Below are 17,898 nucleotides of genomic sequence, written 5' to 3' on the forward strand. Positions count from 1 at the left end.
GGCTCTCCTTGGAGTGATGCGTTTTCCTGCATGCCTTTGGGAAAGACAATACAGAAAAAAAAACAGATAAAGGAATTTTGACAGTCTCTTTCACAGGCTATGTGAGGAAGGGAGGAAATCATCTCCCACTCTTCTGCCACCAAGCATGTCCATGTAAAGACACGGAGAAGCCAGCTGTGCTGGATAAAAGCAGAATCCATCTCATAATTGTAGTCCTCTTAGGGAAGTCTGTTCAGTTCCCAGATGTGCCATAGGATATGTGAGTGACCTTTGGAAAGTTATCTGATTTCTACGTGTTTTCAATTTCTACTTTTTAATATCTCCTATTGAGGTTTTGAGCTCTTTAAGATAGAACCATCTTGTAACACCTTGAATGCATCATGTCTTGCATAAGATGTTCTGCTTTTAGCCTGTTTCTTCCTGCAGCTGCGATACAAAGACTGTAACTGCTATGGTTATGAAAAATGACCATTCTGCCTTATGCTTTACAGTTTAATTAATTTATAGCAGTTGCATGTATTTACATAGATATGTATTGATTTATGCCAATTTTTGCCTCTGTGGAGAATTTCCCCTGAAATTAGTGAGATCAGAAAAAATCAAATGGAGACCTAATGACTTAACATATGTAAGTAAGTGATAATACTGTTCAATTGGATGATGAAGTTCCTACATGTGTTGCCATATAAGTTTGTTTGTACACTCTTACCAATGTGTTAAATGCCATTATATCATTCTTATCATCACCAAACACAGTATCGTTCTTTCCTGGCATGGGAATTGCATAGCATGTGTCCACATGGATGTACATAACTATACATACATACACACACACACACATATATTTATCCAGCAGATTCTAAACATTTTTACTAGGTTAAGACAGTAATTTTTGCCTGACATTTTATTTTAGAAATAAAATGTTGGACTATATTATATGTGCTTTCCTGTGTGAAGGAGATTGGGTCAAAAATGCTTTAAATGTCATATCCCTGGTGCAAAACAGTTATCCCTGTTTTCAGCAGCTACATGAAGGAAGCAGAATATAAAATCAGGCCTCAAAGTCATGTATATGGTTCTGTTGACATTTCTTTCTGTGGGGTGACAGAGTCTGTCCCTGTCATTCTCAGCAGACTACACCTGTACTACTTCTGTAACACTCAGGTTTGTCTATGGTTGAAAGCTTACCTGGAAATATTTCCTGTGGGTCCATTGGCAGATAAGAAAAATGGATGACATGCCATAGACACACAAATCTCAGGGGAAACTACAGCTGGCAACAGATATCAACTTCACATTTTAGGATATTTGCAGTAAAGTTTGTATCCAAGACTTTCAGTTCAAAAAGAAAAAAAGTTAAATTATTGCCAGTGTGGTTTTGCTTTGAAAGAATTGCTGTTTGCAGAGATAGGATTTTGCCTCCTGGCCAGGTGCTTACAATAGTGAGATCTGGTTAAATACCTCATTTCAGCACAGCTATTTCTTGAGACTAAGTACTGTAGTCTTTGCTCAGCCAATCCTACCACTAGTTTTACTTTGAATGTGTAAGGAACAGTTAGGGATCACAACATGTAGACCAATGTGCACAGCAAAGGCTTCATTAGGTTAATGGGGAATTAAACAGGACCAAGGTATAATTTACTCTCATGGGAGACAGAGACTGAAATGAAAAGGGGCTTCAACCCCAGACTGAAGAAGTCTTTGGGGCTGGAATCACTCTGCCTTGGTCAGCCTCAGCAGCTCACTGGCCATCATCACCACTCCATGTCACAGCCAAAGCCTGGCTCAGCTCCCGTCTCTTTCACAAACCCTCGGGAAGTCCATACTAGTGTGCAGGTGCCTTTCAGAAGGGCGCAGTGGGGAAATGTGGTTATGTAGATACTATTTGTATAGGCTGGCTTGCAAGTCAAAGGTATGTTTCTGAACCACTGTGGCCCCTGTAGCAGCTTGATCAGAGATGTTTTTCATGTTTCATCATCACCTGATTGCTTTTAAAATCCATTGCTTTTATCGAATTTTGTATGTAGAAAAGAATGTCCCTGCAGTCATCCGGCTGGTGGTACTTGGAGGTTTATTTAGACTGTCAGCAGTTATCCCCTAATTACAGACTTCTTAAAAAAAAGTGTGCCCAACATTGTCTGAACAAACCTAAGCTTAATATTTATACAACCTTTAAACTAGTTGGAACACAGTCCTGCAGGTAAATATCTTATTTTTGGAATTGCGTAATTTTCTGTTTGGCTAGCAATATGTAGGTATTGCAGAGGATGTTTTGTTCATAGCAGATTCCTCAGCAATAGCAGGACAGCCAAGAACTACACAAACCGAGGCCATAGAAATCTTGTTTTGTTGGGAAGATTCTGGACTATTTGTATCAATAAAATTACCAGTTTTTTTTAAAAAATCAGTAAAATTTGGGATCTTTAATATAAGTTGTTGCATCCAAATGTGCTACGGGATCTGTCGTGCATGCTCTGTTTTAATCTGGTGCCGAATACAGTTTTCCAAGGATGAATCTTTAAAATTAGGAGGAATTATAATATGATGCATGATAGTCTTCTGCCCTTTGATCTTTATTTAATTTCTGTCAACCAGAGAAAATGATTTAAACTGTAGAGGGGAAAGAGGGGAATTCATCAATACGTACATTTGTTCCTCCAGAGATTGAATAAAAGTTTGTGCATGTATTTACATTTTTTCTTCGGTAGTATATACTGTACAGTTATATTTGGAATGGGTCTTCAGAAAAGCTGCAGAGGACTTAATGAGAATAGGATGTTTGTACAATTCTGTAAATATTTTTTTATATTTCTGGGAGCAGCGATCATATATCTTGATTCTTTCTTTCTAAGCTAGCCGGCTCACTTGGATTCACATTTAGGTTAAACCCTTGGCAAAAGTTCAAGGAGCAGGGAAACCAGCTGAGGATCTAGTCCAGTGGGTGAGATCCAAGAAAGCTCTCAGATGCCAAATGTGCAGCTGACATGGATTTTAGAAGCCTGAGCCCAAGGGTGTGGGAGAAGATGGGAAGTTGTGCTGCTGTGCAACCCCAGAGCTACCAGCAGCTGAAGGTTTAGCCAGCGTGTCCTTCCTAAGCCCACAAAGGGTTCGTATATTGGCCTCATTGTGTTCCCCAAGGACTAGACACATTCATTCCTGTCATTGCTAATGCACAGGGAAATCAGAGTTCAGTGTAAAGCTGGTTTGTATCCCAGGTGTCTAGGAAACTCTCTTTCCAAGACACTCCCTCTCTCTATGAGAAAGCATCTGAGATGATATTTTTCTCTCACTTGCTCTCTCGTTCTCCCTTTTTGCTTAAACTCTGTAGGGCAGATGTAAAGATCAAGTCAATTGATTTGTCTGGGTAGTAGGGCACTCTCAGCGGAGATGCAATTCATAGTTTCATAAAGTCCATTGGTATTGGCTTGACTCAATGTTTTTTGAGGAGAATCTACAGTTAGGGAGACTTCCATCATTGTTTAGAGTCTCTCTGTTATTTGTCTTGAAACGATTATGTTTCAAGTTCCTTGCTAAAACAACTTAGAAGTGCTGATAGGTATATTGGGAAAAAAAGACACTAAATATATAATCCATGTTCCCTCTCTGTGTAACTATGAAATGCGTCTTGTTCACTTTTATCTTTGTCACAGAATGATTGACATATAATATCTAAGCTTGACACCTTGATATTGGTGATCAGAGTAATTTGTTTCAGCCTGCATGCTAAACCCTCAGGGTTGGGTATTCCTAAAATATAAACATAAAGGATGGATTACTGCTATCATTTCTTAGTTTGTAATCTGTTCTTACCAGCAAAGTGCTAGTATTCCATTGTAAAACAGCTGATTTCTTTCTATAAGTAGTTTCAGTGTCTATTTTAACTGTACATTTCTCTTACTTTTTAATTGTAATGCTGTGTTATTCCTATGTCGTTCATAAATACATTAAGGTCATTGAAGTAAACTATCTGTATCCATGAGCTCCTCTGTGCTTCATGATATACAATACAGAATGGGGCACTGGTCTGGCAGAAAACAAATCACATTGTCAAACGTACAGGAACAGCATCAGTGGTCCTTTTTTATTTTGTTGCAGCACATTGTTTCTTTATTCTTCATCTTTATACATTGCAAAACATATCTAAATGAATAATTTTGATACTTGGAAAATAATATAAAACATCCTCCTTTATTGACAGGGCTTTATAAAATCTTTAGTGGCGCTTTTGATCTCCTTCCAGCAGTCATATGAAGCTTTAGAAGGTATCAATGAGGTTGGAGGAGAGTTTATAAAGCTGACATCCTGCTGCACACAGGCTCTCACACAAACACACCCCCACACAGCTTCAGCACCTTGGCACTGATGTCCAGATCAGACCTTGCCAGCTGCTGTGGAGATCAGCCTCCCTACAGTCCATCCATGTTCTTCTGTTGAGCTTCTTGGTGGCAGTATCTGACACTGACAAAGCTTCTGTATTGCAGTCTGTAAACGTTTTTACTATTTTCCGTGTTTACATATATCCTATTTAATACTGAAGCCTGCTCTTAATCAAAGTCACTGGACTGAGATGGATCAGCTCTGGGGGTGCTGCTGCTGTGCTGCCTGGTAACCATTTCACCAGTGTGATGCTAACTGTGTTGGTCAGGGTTAGGGGTGAACTGGGACTTTGGTGGGGCAGCCCATGAAAATCCTACTCTGTGTGTCTGGGACTCTGCAGAAGCTCCTATTCCTAATTCTGGGATAGACATAACTTATGGCCAGCTTCCCCCTTCGTGGTATTTCTCTGCTGTTAAAATTGGAAAACGCTGCCTTCTGCTTGGGAAGGAGGGCTAGACTTGTCAAATAAAAGGTAGTTTGTAAGTATAACAATATCATTTGCAATTATATTTTTAGCAGTTTTCTGGTGCTTTTTCAGATTTGAAGCCAAGAGTTCTTTTAGTTCCCCTTTCCTTTCCTGTAGGTAGCCAAGCACAGGCCCTCCCACACTCTGATTGAGGAAAGGGAGGTTTTCTACTGGTGTCCTCAGCCAAACTTTCCTTGCTCTCTTATGATTCTGCAGCATGAGTCTTGGTCAAATCCCATGGTGGAGGAAAAAAAAAAATGCTTTTTCGGCTCATTGGATTTTTGTTTGAGTAAGGACCAATTCATCTTTGCTGGTTTATTATAAGTCATCACTGAAGTCCAAATAATTGGAATCTATCTAGGAAAATGTGTGTGGTTCATAGGCACATATGCAAATACACATCAGCACCCCTAATTTGGGGGCCTGGTCTCAGGCTGACACTGCCATTGGCTGTGTATTACTTTATGCATTGCCTATTTGTATGTTCTAGCTACTTTGTATCTGTGCCTGTCCTCTCTTAGCCTCAGCTTTTTGTACCCATGCTAGCTAATATAAATGTAGTACACATAGAGGTCAGAAGCTTCTTTCCCCTCACAGCTACTTTACTTATACTGTGATGTATAAGCAAAATAGTGCTGCAAATATTGTTTGCACCATCTACCCATCACAGCATTTCACTCGTGGTTAGCAAAATGCTCCAAGATCCTCCTGAATTGAAGGTGCTATTTAAATGTAAATTATTATTTACAGTATCTTATGCTTGATATAAGTTTTTTGGGAAGTTTCATCTTTACACTTGTTTGCAGCAGCAAATCCTTTCATAGCTATAATTTATATGCAAAGATTTTCCCTGTCCTATCACACATTTTCCAATATGTTTTGATGAAGTCTGAATAGTTCAAATTGAGGTCTAGCATTGTGCATTTTATTTATTTCATATCTTATTTGTATTAAGTTTTGTCATAGGTTACGGCTTGCTTTTATATTCTAGTAAGAGAGGATATAGAGTATGTGATTATGCAAGGTCTTTGTTATTTATATATGCTGCATCCTGTGTGTGCTGCTCTGGCGTTCAAGTGAAATGCAGGATTCTATTTTAATTCTCATGACTGTATATGATCATTAACAGTTACTGCACACAGTAAAAAATAAAAATGAAATTCAAAGAAGTATGCATATAAATAAATATAAGTGAGCACGTAAAAGAATGAATGAGATAAATTGGTTCTTTTCAAATAACTAACTTATCTTCAGTTTAAGGGAGGCATCCTCTATGCTGTCTCTGCTCCAAATGGTACTCAAAAAAAAATTAAACATAACAATAAAAAAGAATTCATTGCTTTTAATAACATTTTGAGCCATGTGGTGAGGGTGGGCTTCCTTTTTTTAATTTTTTCCCTAGGATTGCAATTTTGAAAATAGCAGGAAAGGTCATAATGTATTGAACATTGCCTTGCCATTTCTTTAGCACTTCTGAATTTCAGTCGGTTTTGGTTTATGTCTTTGCTGAAGCATTGAAACATTCAGCATCTTCCTTATTCCCTTTCCAGTCAGCAGTTGTAAGGAGAACCCTCGCCCCCTTCCGTCCAGGCGCTTGTCTAGGGCTTATTTTCCATTGTTCTGTTCAGCATCTGCTCACCATCCTGCCTGGGAAGAGAAGCAAGGTCTTATCTCAGAAATTTTATCCATCAGCTCACTGGCAGCTGTCACTACAGTATCCAAACACCATACGCAAGGTGAAAGCTTATGCTTATATTTTCCTGTAAAATAGGAAGTTCATGTTCCTCCCCATTTTAAACTGATTTCTCAAGGTATGTAGATCAGTATAGGTCATTTTACCAGGAGAAAAATTGTTGAACTGTCATTATGCTCTACTTTATTGATTTACAACCAAAAGCAATAACGACATCAAGATATTTTGATGAAAAGCAGATGACTGTCAATCCCATTCAACCTGGAGAAGGTCTGAACTCTGGAGGCTGCTCCACATTTGTCCAAGAAGTTTTCACTCTTCCTTTTCCTCTTCCTACCTCCACTCCTCTTCTTGTGATCTGAGAAAGCAGTGAGCTCAGCCTTCTCCACTCCGCTGGCCCCATCTCCCTTTTGCTTTCCCTCAGTCCTGCCTTCAATGCTCAGTAAGAGTGCAGTGCACTGAGGCGACCTGGTGCTCTTCCATGGTTAAAACAGGATAGAATATATATAAATATACTAGTGAAATAAACTAGTGAAGTCTGCTTTTCTCTGGGAACAACTGAACTGAGATGAATTGCCTTCTTTTACAAACATACACAAACTCATTTTCTGTCTTTTTCTGTTGCACATGGACATAAATATATATATATATATATGTATGTATTTACTTATAATGAAGTTAGAGAAAAAGCAAGTGAAAACCAAAGAAATTCAATGATAGGATTGATGAACATTTGGGCTCACCGATGTGCTGAGTGTGGACTAAAAGTAGAGTCAAAAAGAGAGCTGTGAAACAGGAAGGCAGGCTCTTACAAATGCACACATCAGTGAGTGGGTTACAGTAGCAGCAGAGCTTGACATCCTCCAAGCAAAGAAAAAGGGAGTTCTGACTGAGGAGGTGGTAGAAAGATCAGGCATATAAACCCCATTTTGATCATTAGAAATTATTACGTATTACTTCAGATTCAACCTGAATTTCAAGGGTGCTTTCATGTTATTGAAGGCCTTGTACTGTGCTGCTCTAGCAAACTTTAATTCCGCGTAACAGGACAGTTTATCCTTCCTTCTTGAAAAACTTGGCTCTTCTACATGAGTTATACTTTGGTAGGTTTCTATGTTTAGGTTTCATGGTATTGTTTCAGTATATGCATTTCTTAACCCAGAGAGGAAAGATGGCCTAATGACTAGAGCATATGAGCTTCACACTTCAAAATACTGTATGTATTCAAAAAACAGTAGGCTTCCTGCGTGACATAGGACATGTCACTCAGCCCTCCCTGTGTCTTTCTTTGCTTTCTTCAGGACAGGAATAATAGGACTTCTATATCTGCCCAGGCTTGTTAGGAGGAGAAATGCATTGAAACTGGGGGTACCCAGTAGGACAATGACAGAGCATGCAAGGAACAGCAGTGGCTGTGTTACACCTTTCTAAATGAAAGATGCAGAGTGACTTGCCACCATTCCTGTTACCTACCACAGAGTAATTCTACAGAACCACTTGGCAAAGTAGCATAAAATTCTTTACAGCAAGGCAATAAAAATATCTTCTCTATTACAGCCTCTTGGGACTCAAAAGGTGACTACTGCCAAAAAAACCCCCTGAACAACCCCCCAAAAAAACACCTGAGCCTAAAAGGTATTCCTTTTCTAGTTTAACCGGAATTTTTGTTTCACCAGAAGACAATGAACTTCAGTGCTTGTGAGCAGCTAGTCGGTTTTGACAGTGCAGGACTTCTGCTGTATATAGTACAGTATTTATAATGTTTCTGCAAGTGTCTCTGATTGCATTATTCCTTTGTCTGACCTATACTTTCAGATAAAAGTGTTTTGCTTAGAAACTATGTAATAAATCACCTGTAGGAAACAGACACGTTCCTTTTCTATCAGGGACTAAATGTGAAAAATGGTTTAAAAGAAGCTAAGTGTAAATGATGGAGTTCTGTTACCAGTTTTGGCTTGGCTGAAACAAAGTAAAGGTAATGTACAGGAGGCATATCTCAGGGTCACTGCAGTCATATGTCAAATGCTAGAATAGTACTTTATTTGGCAAAGAGATCAAAGAAAAGCTTTTTGATATTTTTCTTCTGTATGTTGAGAAATGGAATAGGTTTTCTCCCTTTTTATAGTTAATGTAACTATGCTATGGTTTCACTGATCCTAGATGATAACACCCACTCCAGAATATGATTACACTTCAGTAGTTAAAAAAAAATTACAAAAGTACTAAGCATGAATTGACCTACCTTTCCTGTGTCAGACTGCTGAAATTATTTTACATTTATAAAAATCCTAGCTGCTTTGCACCTTTTTGTAGCTAAAATAAATGCTGTCTTAGGAACCAAGGGTCTCATGGTAGACAACTTACTGCACGTTAAATGTGTCAGAGTAAATCTGCAAGAGGTATTAAGCTGAAAGGAGAAAAAAAATCTTTTTTTCTTTTAGAAGGCTAGAAGAAAGTAAGTAAATTAATTTCCAAAGTAGAGGAACCAGAAAAAAATCTTTTTCATATTCTTTTCTCCTTTTCTGCAAGTACCATGCCAAAAAAAAAGAAAAACAAGTTCTAAGTGAAATAGCCAGTTATTGAAACACTTGCAGAGGCAAATCCTGAAGTTATATAGGCTGCAGTGATTATATTTTTCAAGCCATGCTTTAGAAGGTGTCATGATATACTGTAGTTGTCTTTAATGCTACAGTTATCATATATTAAATAAATGCTAGTGTCTTCTTCCTCTGCATGTGCATGTTATACTTAGAGACTTATTCTCCTAGTAGGTATGAGGTTCAGGTCTCACCAGTAGCAGATTAATTTATCTGGAAGAATTGTTATTAAAGGAGCAAGTGTGTTTGTTAGTGGAGGAATGAGGCTGGAATATTCCTCAATGCCCTATAAACTGTTTGGGAAGGGCAACCTTATGTCCTTCAGAGGACAGGGCCTCAAAATATGTCGCATCTCCTTTTGAAAGAGTACATAGAACAGTTGCTGTGCTTGTGAGTTTATTTACCAAAACTTAGGCTAAGGAAAGGATCATCCCTTAAGAATTATTCGCAACGTTACATATAGTTCCTATCTTACACCATTTTTTTAAAAAAAAAGCTGATTAAATTAATGAGAAGTGACAAAAGAAAAGGAATTCAACTAACAATGTGGCTGAGGTCAAGCTTGAGGAATGAGCACAGTGGGTTAAAACACCAACACAGTAATGTAGGTGTGAGCAAATGAACCGTCTAATAAATAATTAACAATTAATTTTCTTCTGTCTTTTATCTTTACCTCTTTTTTTCTCTACTTTTCTACCCTGTGTTTCTGTTTTGCATTTTCCATGTTCCTGCAATTAATTAAAAAACAAAATCAAAGCGCAGGGTTACAAAGTTCCAGTTCTGAAATCCTGCCGGAATGAAAAGTTCTGCTTCTCCGATCCTATTAGTTTGTGCTCATGTTGAGGGCTGGATGTGCATATTTTATAGAGCATGTGCATGGCTCAGAAACGGCTGCTCCTCCTAGGCAAGCAGTTCACAATACAGCCCTTCTACTTCTGAGCAAAGGAAGCTTTGTTTTATAAATCTCCAATGCAATGTACATGCAGTTTTGTGTCATGTTATATTGTCATATGACAAGACATGAACCAATGTAAGCCATCGTAATGCAGCACAATGCATTGTATGAGTTACACCTTGTCAGGTTTTTTGGCTTCAGAAAGGCGCTTTTTTTCCCAAAGGTAGTAAGTGATGCTAGAAAAAAATCCCTGTGTTACCTAGAAACTGACAGGTGCCCCTATTTTCTGACTATCCAAATTAAATTTAATCTGAACACGTTTCCACACAGCAAATCTAAATGTTGCTTTATTTTTTGTCACTTCCCAATTTTAATATTAGTGGTCGGGTAATGTGATTAACTGTTTGCCTCAGACAGCTAAGACTGTGCTTGGTCCAACTGGACAACTGATGAGCTCAGTGAAGTTTAAAGCTCCCTGGCTAAGAAGGGATCAGCATCTCAAATGTATATACTGGCCCGAGGAAGGCTCTAGCCTTGCAGATAGTGAACATGAGGGTTCATTACACTGTCATTTAGCTAAGGAGTTATGCATACAGATAGTCTGCTGTTAGCTTATCATATACCGCCTTATCACAAATGCAATAGCACATCACTATCTGCACGGTATACAGGTAACCTTTACATGGCAGAGACTACTGTAAGGGAAATAAATGTTAAATTTTTATGGGTAACTAGTGTGTGAGGCAAATGCTACGTGGATTGGAAAAAAAAAAAAAAGTATTTACTTTCTGTATTTCATGCAATTCTGAATGGTTATCTTGTGCCAGCTCACCATACTCCTTTATTGTCCAATGCCTTAGACAATAGTTAAAATCCTGACAATGAATTCTTTATTGCACAGAATACCAAATTACAAAGGCACCATATGCATACCATTTCAGATAACTCTCCATATAGCACTAACACTCCTGTTTGGTGGGGGGACATAAAGTATTATAAAACAAATTATACCTGTTTCTTTGAGCAATTGCAGAGTAAAATATTCCCCTCAAGTTCAAAACATCCAAGTGTGATACTCAGCTTTCAACATTATTTCACACACAGGGTAACTTTTCTAACCCTTAGGAAATATTGTACCACTATTGCCTTCTAAACCAATCATGGGTTTTTATACTGTATATACAGTGCTGTCGAAGCACTGTAGCAGAGCTAGTAAGAAAGATTACATGGAAGAATTTCAAGGTTTCACAATAATTTTTAGGGGGGGAATACCTGGTTAACTTAGGGACCCTGCACATGCATTTTCTTCTGACTCTCACTGCATTTTAATAGGTAGCAGTATTACTAGAAGTATAGTTCTATACCAAATAACTTCCTTCCTGGGTGAATTTTTCCCCCAGGCAGCAGGAGTTACAGGTTGTGTGTTACCAATTAAACTCCATTCCTTCCTAGGTCAAGGTCTTAAACAGGGTGAAAGTAGAGCAGATAACCTATTGTAGCTCACAGTGAATATTATCAATAATTATATCATTATTTTCCCAGCACACGTTTTGTCAAACTGGAATTAGACCAGCACCATTTAATGAACTGAAAGATTCAAAACTTCTTTCTTTTTAGCTAGTTCCATGTAAACATGTTCTTCCACATCAGAGTTAAATCAAATCCTCATCTACCCAAGCATTGGATTTATCAAAATTTGCTGTAAGAGCTTACAGATAGAGCCATATTTTGTATCTGGGTTAGGTGAAAGAAGAAATTGCCCTTTAAGATTGAAAGCAAATGGCAAAAAGAAGCATCCATGCAGAAAATTTCTAACATGTTCTGGAACCCTTTCCCCATTAGCTCCTAAACTTTTCTCTATTTTCAGTCTGCATGCTTTCCCCACTTTATAACACACTCGTCACAATTAGTATCTGGGCACCTACTAGTAATTCACTTAGCAATGAGACTAATCAATAGTGATTTCTGAAAATCTTTCATTCTTGAGTTGGGCTCCTGACACACAAACTGTGTGGAAGACCTTCAGGTGATGTATGTGGTGGTGATTTACACTTGCTGAGGATCTGCCCTGAAAGATAGTAACTAATAGTGCATAGTCCCGGGTGAACGCAACCCTCTGAAGATGCTGTGCCTTAACTTACTGTGTGGTATCCCTAGAGCATGGTTCAAACTCCTGGCCATTTTCCCCATGAGGAGAAATCTTTCTTGGGAGACTCTTATTTCTTCTCTTTGTGTTGAGATAAAGTGGAAGTTCATGAAAAATGAAGAATTAGTGGCACTGAAGGCTAAAATCTTCGGTATTTATCAAAAAGCTGTAGTGCAGCACCAAGGAAAACCAGACTGTCAATATTCTGTTGAGGGTCCGCTGGCCTGAGAGGTGACCACACTTAAGGTAGAGCAGATTTGTATCTGTACAGTAAATACCTATTTATCAGACACCTTTTCCTGTTCGTTACATACACTGGAAATGTGGTGCCTCTCCAACTCTCCCCTGGCAAATGCAATTTTAAAACAATGCAGAACAAAGAAAAATGTGTTCCTGATATAATTATGCCTTCTGCAACTTAAATTTTAGACACTCACTTTCATCTCTTACTTAAATGTATCTGTGTATTTTAATAGGAACATTCAGCTATGCTTTTATTAATGCAAAAACATTAAAGCACTATCCCTGAATACTAAAGCCTTAAAGGGCCGTTTCAAACAGAACCTGTCATAAAATGTGCTCTCAAGCGTGTCCCCTTTAAGAGATTCAAGAATTAAATGTTCCCGTATGTGAATTTTATTTTGTACAGCACATTTGCTTTATGGCTACAATTAAGTTAGATGTGCCGATAACAATGTCTGCTTTCCATTTTAAATCGCACATTTCAGACAGTGTGCATTGTTTTATTATCTAATCCACATGCTTTTAATTGCAATTATGGTCCCTTATGAGTCCCCTGGGAGGGCATGATTGCAATTAAAAATGTAATTTAAATGTTAATTAATTACATTCATTTTCTAAACTGGGAAAATTTCATTTATTATTTTCATGTGTTGTGCACTTATCCTAAATGCGTTACCTTCTAAATGTTTTTTTTTCAAATTAAGTGTTATGTTTATAAAACAGGGTGTTTAATACCCTTTAAAATTTTGTTAGGATGTTTAGACAAATTATTACTTTAAATTAATTGTTTCCCAGCTCTATGCACAATTTATATGTGTCATGCAAGCCAGAATAGAGTTGGGTTTTATATTCTGCTGAAATTACATTAACATTAGAACAAAAAAAGTTGATCAGAAATACACACCGTTGCTGTATGCACTCTTAAAGACACTTTTTGCTGGACAGCAGAAGAGGATTTACTGAAGCCCAATAGTTGATGCCTTTGTTGATTTTCTTACTGGTGGTTCACTTAAGACACAACCTGCTGAAGAGGATGAGTGCCCTCATCAGCATGAGCAGACAGAAGTCTAATATCAGGTTTTGCAACAAGTGTAACAGGCAGCAGGCAGAGAGAAAGAGCTTGTTAAAAATAGAAGGCAAAGAGTCATGAATCTGGTTTCTTAGAAATGAGAAAATTAAAAACATGCCGTTCAAAAAAAAAAAAAAAGCTGTTTGTATTGCCTTCCATTTTTTTAATATTAACCGCAATCATGCTGGCCAGAAAAATCATCTATTACACATGAAAGCTGAGATTTGTACAGAATCTCGTGACCTTAAGAGCTGAGGATTGATGAAAATATTATCAAATATCTTCCGAATGATGAACAGCCAGCGCTGCTGTGTCAATAAACTTGCAGAGCCACATGCACCAGTGTGGAAGCCTGTCTGGAACCACTGATATCGCAGGCTGGCTTCCTGCTGGTTTTTGCAAGTCCAGTCCAGTATTTGGAATAAGAAACTCCTTGAAATCTGAAATCTTCCCTGCACTGGCTGGGTTTGGTCACATCAGCACCCTGCTGATGTGAGCCTGGAGAAGGGAGCTGGAGAGCAGGGCAGGAGTTTCTCGAAGTGGGCACTAAGTCAGGTAATAATGGTTTTGAGTCACTGGGTTCTGTAATTAAAAACTAATTAAAGATATCCTGATCCACCCTATTATCTTTAGAAAAGATATTCTCATTACAAATTTGTGGTCAGTTCATTAAAAAAAAAAAAAAAGAAACTGTAATTTATTTTCTCAGAGACCATCACAGAACAAACCAATTAACTCAGGAAAATTTGGAATTATGATGTTCTGATAGACTACCAGCTCCTCTAAAGAGCAAGATGAAGTTAAAGGATAGAGCTGAAAGATTTTTATTTTAAACTACCACTACCAGTTGTAGCTGTACAGACACTCTTTTGGAAGGGTTTAAACATTTTTTAAAAAAGTCAAGTTAAACTAAACTGAAAAATATCACTTTATTATTATTTTTAGTATCTATTGGCAAGTCTGACCACACAGCCTTTTTGATTGATTTAACTAATTGCTTAAAAAGTAAAAATGAAAAATATTTTAGGCTGAATCAGTGCTGAGCATGGCGTGGCTGCCTTACAGAGGGATTCATGGAGAGCAGGTACATACACAGGCTACAAACAGTGCAGGGCAAGTGGGGCATGGACCTGATAAACGATGGTTTATTAAGCAGTTATCAGCCAGGTGCTCACAGGAATTTCACCCAGATCTGGCACCACTCGATTCCCGCAGTGCTCGGTGTGTCCCCTTGGCACTTCCATCTGAGCTTCTCTGTTTGTGCTGCCCATCCCCTCGCCTTTCCTCACCATTATTGGCCCTCTCACTGGAAAAGACTGGGAAGTGAGCGGAGGTAGCTCTGCAGCCCGGGTTTTGTGATCTCAACTGTAGTATTAAAACAGCAAAAGAAAGCGAAGAAAAGAGTTAAGAGCTTTGTAGCCAAAAAAATAATAGACTGCTTTTTCATCCGTACCATTAATGAGAAGGAAAAGATTACTTGGGTTGTAACTAGTAAGGAAAGTCAGTCTGGTTTGAGTGAATTAGCTTTTCTGTATAGAATTTGGTTTTTTCCATTTTACACCACACACACACACGCACACCCCAAAAATCACACGTAGTTCTGAAATTATAAAATCCTCTGATTTTTTTTTTTCTTTTTATTGATCCTGGAAGGCCCAAAAAACTCTGCCCTCCTGGTAGTCCCACGACACATATGCTGCTGCAGGAACCCACACATTCATCACATGCAGCTTCCCAGGCGCTGGCCCCCATGTCAGCTAATCTTTACCCTGATCTGGGGGGCTCATTATAGATGCACAACTCTGGAATTTCGTCCATCAGTTCAGGATGCTGCAGTTCATTTTGTGATGAGGAGATCAAAACAATTACATGACTCCTGATAACCCTCATTGACTATCTATTGAAAAAATCAGATTCTAAATAAATTACTATTGTACTTTTAAAGCTGTCCTACTTACTGGGTGACCTAGATAATTTCCATAAATTAACCTCTTTTACCTTCCATTTCCTCTGCCATCCTGCTGTTACCTTCCCACAACTGCTCCATCACTACGTAACTCATCTGGTGGATGGAGAAGACAGTGATGCTGCACTGAGTCTTAAAGTGACATTAAGAACTTACCTGCCTAAGTGTTCATTTGCATCTTGCTCACTAGACTTGTCATATAGCTGGGGAGATAATATATTATGAGATGTGTACTGAATTAGCTGTCAATTGTAGTGAAGCTCTCCCTTAACTATGTGAGGAGAAAGCTCTTGAATGAGCCTCAATCTTGCCTTTTTTTCAGCTGAGATGTTTCATTTTAGTCACCCAACCCCAGCCAATTTTATTAAGTCTGCTGTCAGCTGTGACCCCTGCTGAGGACTGGCAGGGCTGAAATAGTTATGCTGCCTGATGTCATTTGTGGCAGCTACAGATCCCACTCCTGCTTAGGCACTGAGGGCTCTGCTCCTGCGGCAGCAACCACCGCAGTCATAATATCAGGCAAAACGGAAAGGCTCGGGGTAAAAAGGCTCACTGCATTCTCCAGCACCCTGTGCTAACTGAACCACCAAGAGAGGCTGCGTGCAGGTGGGCATGGTGTTTCATTGGAAGGGTTTGAATAGTATGTACTGCACTCTGGGAGCAGCTGGAAAGAACGGAGAAAACCTTAGTGCATCAGGGAAGCCAAGCTAGCATCACACCACGGACCTTATCTGGGCAACAAGTTGGTGCTTGTGCCAGATGTGGAGTCAGTACTTCTCCCACACCCATGGCAGCATCACCCTAAGGTGGTGTTTCCAGTGATTAGTTTCTTTTGGGAATTCCTCTGCTGTGCTTAACAAGCAAAAAGAGCGCGTCTCATGGTCTTGCTCGGGTGCAATCCCTGCACGTGAGTAGGAAATGCTCTGCTGCTGGTACAGGGCTGTGCACTGGAACGAAAGTGCAGTGTGCCTGGTGTGTAGCAAATTGCCTGTGGAGAGGGAACGACACAGGTGCTCCATTCTTTCCTTTTTTAATGCATATGCACACAAGTCACCGCCTCCCTGAGTAGCCTGCCTGCTGATGTTGAACTTGGTGCACCATGTGCCTTAGCTACATGGGATGCCTCCACACCCTGCAAGGAAGAGTAATGTGATAAGAGAGGAGGAGGTAGACCTAAAACTTAGAAAATCCAATTGTAGCTGCCTGAGATCACAGCATATTATATTCTTTACACGCCAAAGAAAGTTTAAATCCTGGAAGAGTGATACTTTATCGTCAAGGTAACCAGAATAGGTTCACCAACAATTTACGTGGCTCTTAAGTCTATTTACATGCTTGTTTACTTGGCTTTTCTCTAAAAGGAAAAAAGTAGTTACCTTAGCAACTGCCTCATCACATGGTGCTGATGCTTCCTTTGCTATCAAGTATCTTCTGCAAGGAGCTCACAGACCCATTTTATAGGCACATCTGCTTTACCTAGTGGAGTCTGGGGATAGTCTATGCATTAGTTTGCGGTGTGTCTGTTTTAAGGGCTAAATACTGCATCCCAGATGAGCGGTGAGATGCAACCGTACCTCTTGGCTTGGGGGGAACTGTGCAAGGACAATGCCAAGGCAGAGATGGGAGAGCAGTGCAAGCCAGGAGGCAAGAGGGATGTGTCCGAGCTGTTTCAGAAGGGAGGAGAGGCTGAGTGGCTGTTGGCCCACCATCAAGGATCATTGCTTCAGTAGCTGACTCACACGTCCCCTGAGATCCTACCTTCCTTGGCAGAAAAGTTTAAACAAAGAATATGAATTCTAGGATGGTGGGATGTAGATACATACTGGGGTAAGGAGTCATTAGACTCTGCATGTAAATTATAAGAGTTTGGTGCTTCTGTCCCCTAATCTGTTTCTGGAGTTTTATGCTTGATCAGTTTCTTCTCTGATCAGCAACACATGCAGGAAAGCAGGGGTAAATGAGATGCCAGTCATACATTTTCCTTCCTTGCCTTTCTTTCGGCAGAAGATTTTGACCTGATGAGCATACTACTGTCTGGGCAAACTCCCAGTTCGAAAAATTAAGTCACAAACTCTGGCTATGTTTGTGTCTTTGTTTTAACAGTGTTTATGAGAGAGCTGCTTCATCAAATACCCTCATTTTATTTGCTACTCTTCCTCATTTTATTTTAATTTGATAACTGCATAAAGACTTCAGACTGACTGCAAGAAAATTCTTATTCTAGAAAATAATTCAATTTCCTTGAATGTTCAGGGCCAGATTTTTTAGGATAGTTGCACATTTTGAGATGAAATCCTAGTAGGATTTTCAAAAGAACCTCAGCAGATTAAAGCCTTGATTCCTTTTTAACCTGCTTAATTACTTGTAAAAATGCTGTTAAGACTCTACCTGCACTTCAACCTTCCTAAATACCTTTGAAAACTTAGCCCTTTTTTGTATCTACATT

General features: G+C 39.1%; 1 protein-coding gene across 7 annotated transcripts in view; it reads left to right on the forward strand.

The window, feature by feature from the left end:
- The window catches only part of TSHZ2 (teashirt zinc finger homeobox 2), a 241,459-nt gene that overhangs the window by 91,495 nt on the left and 132,066 nt on the right, over nt 1-17,898 (forward strand). The window lies entirely within an intron of this gene.

This window comes from Falco punctatus (assembly GCF_963210335.1).
Source record: "Falco punctatus genome assembly, chromosome: 10".
Lineage (NCBI taxonomy): Eukaryota > Metazoa > Chordata > Aves > Falconiformes > Falconidae > Falco > Falco punctatus.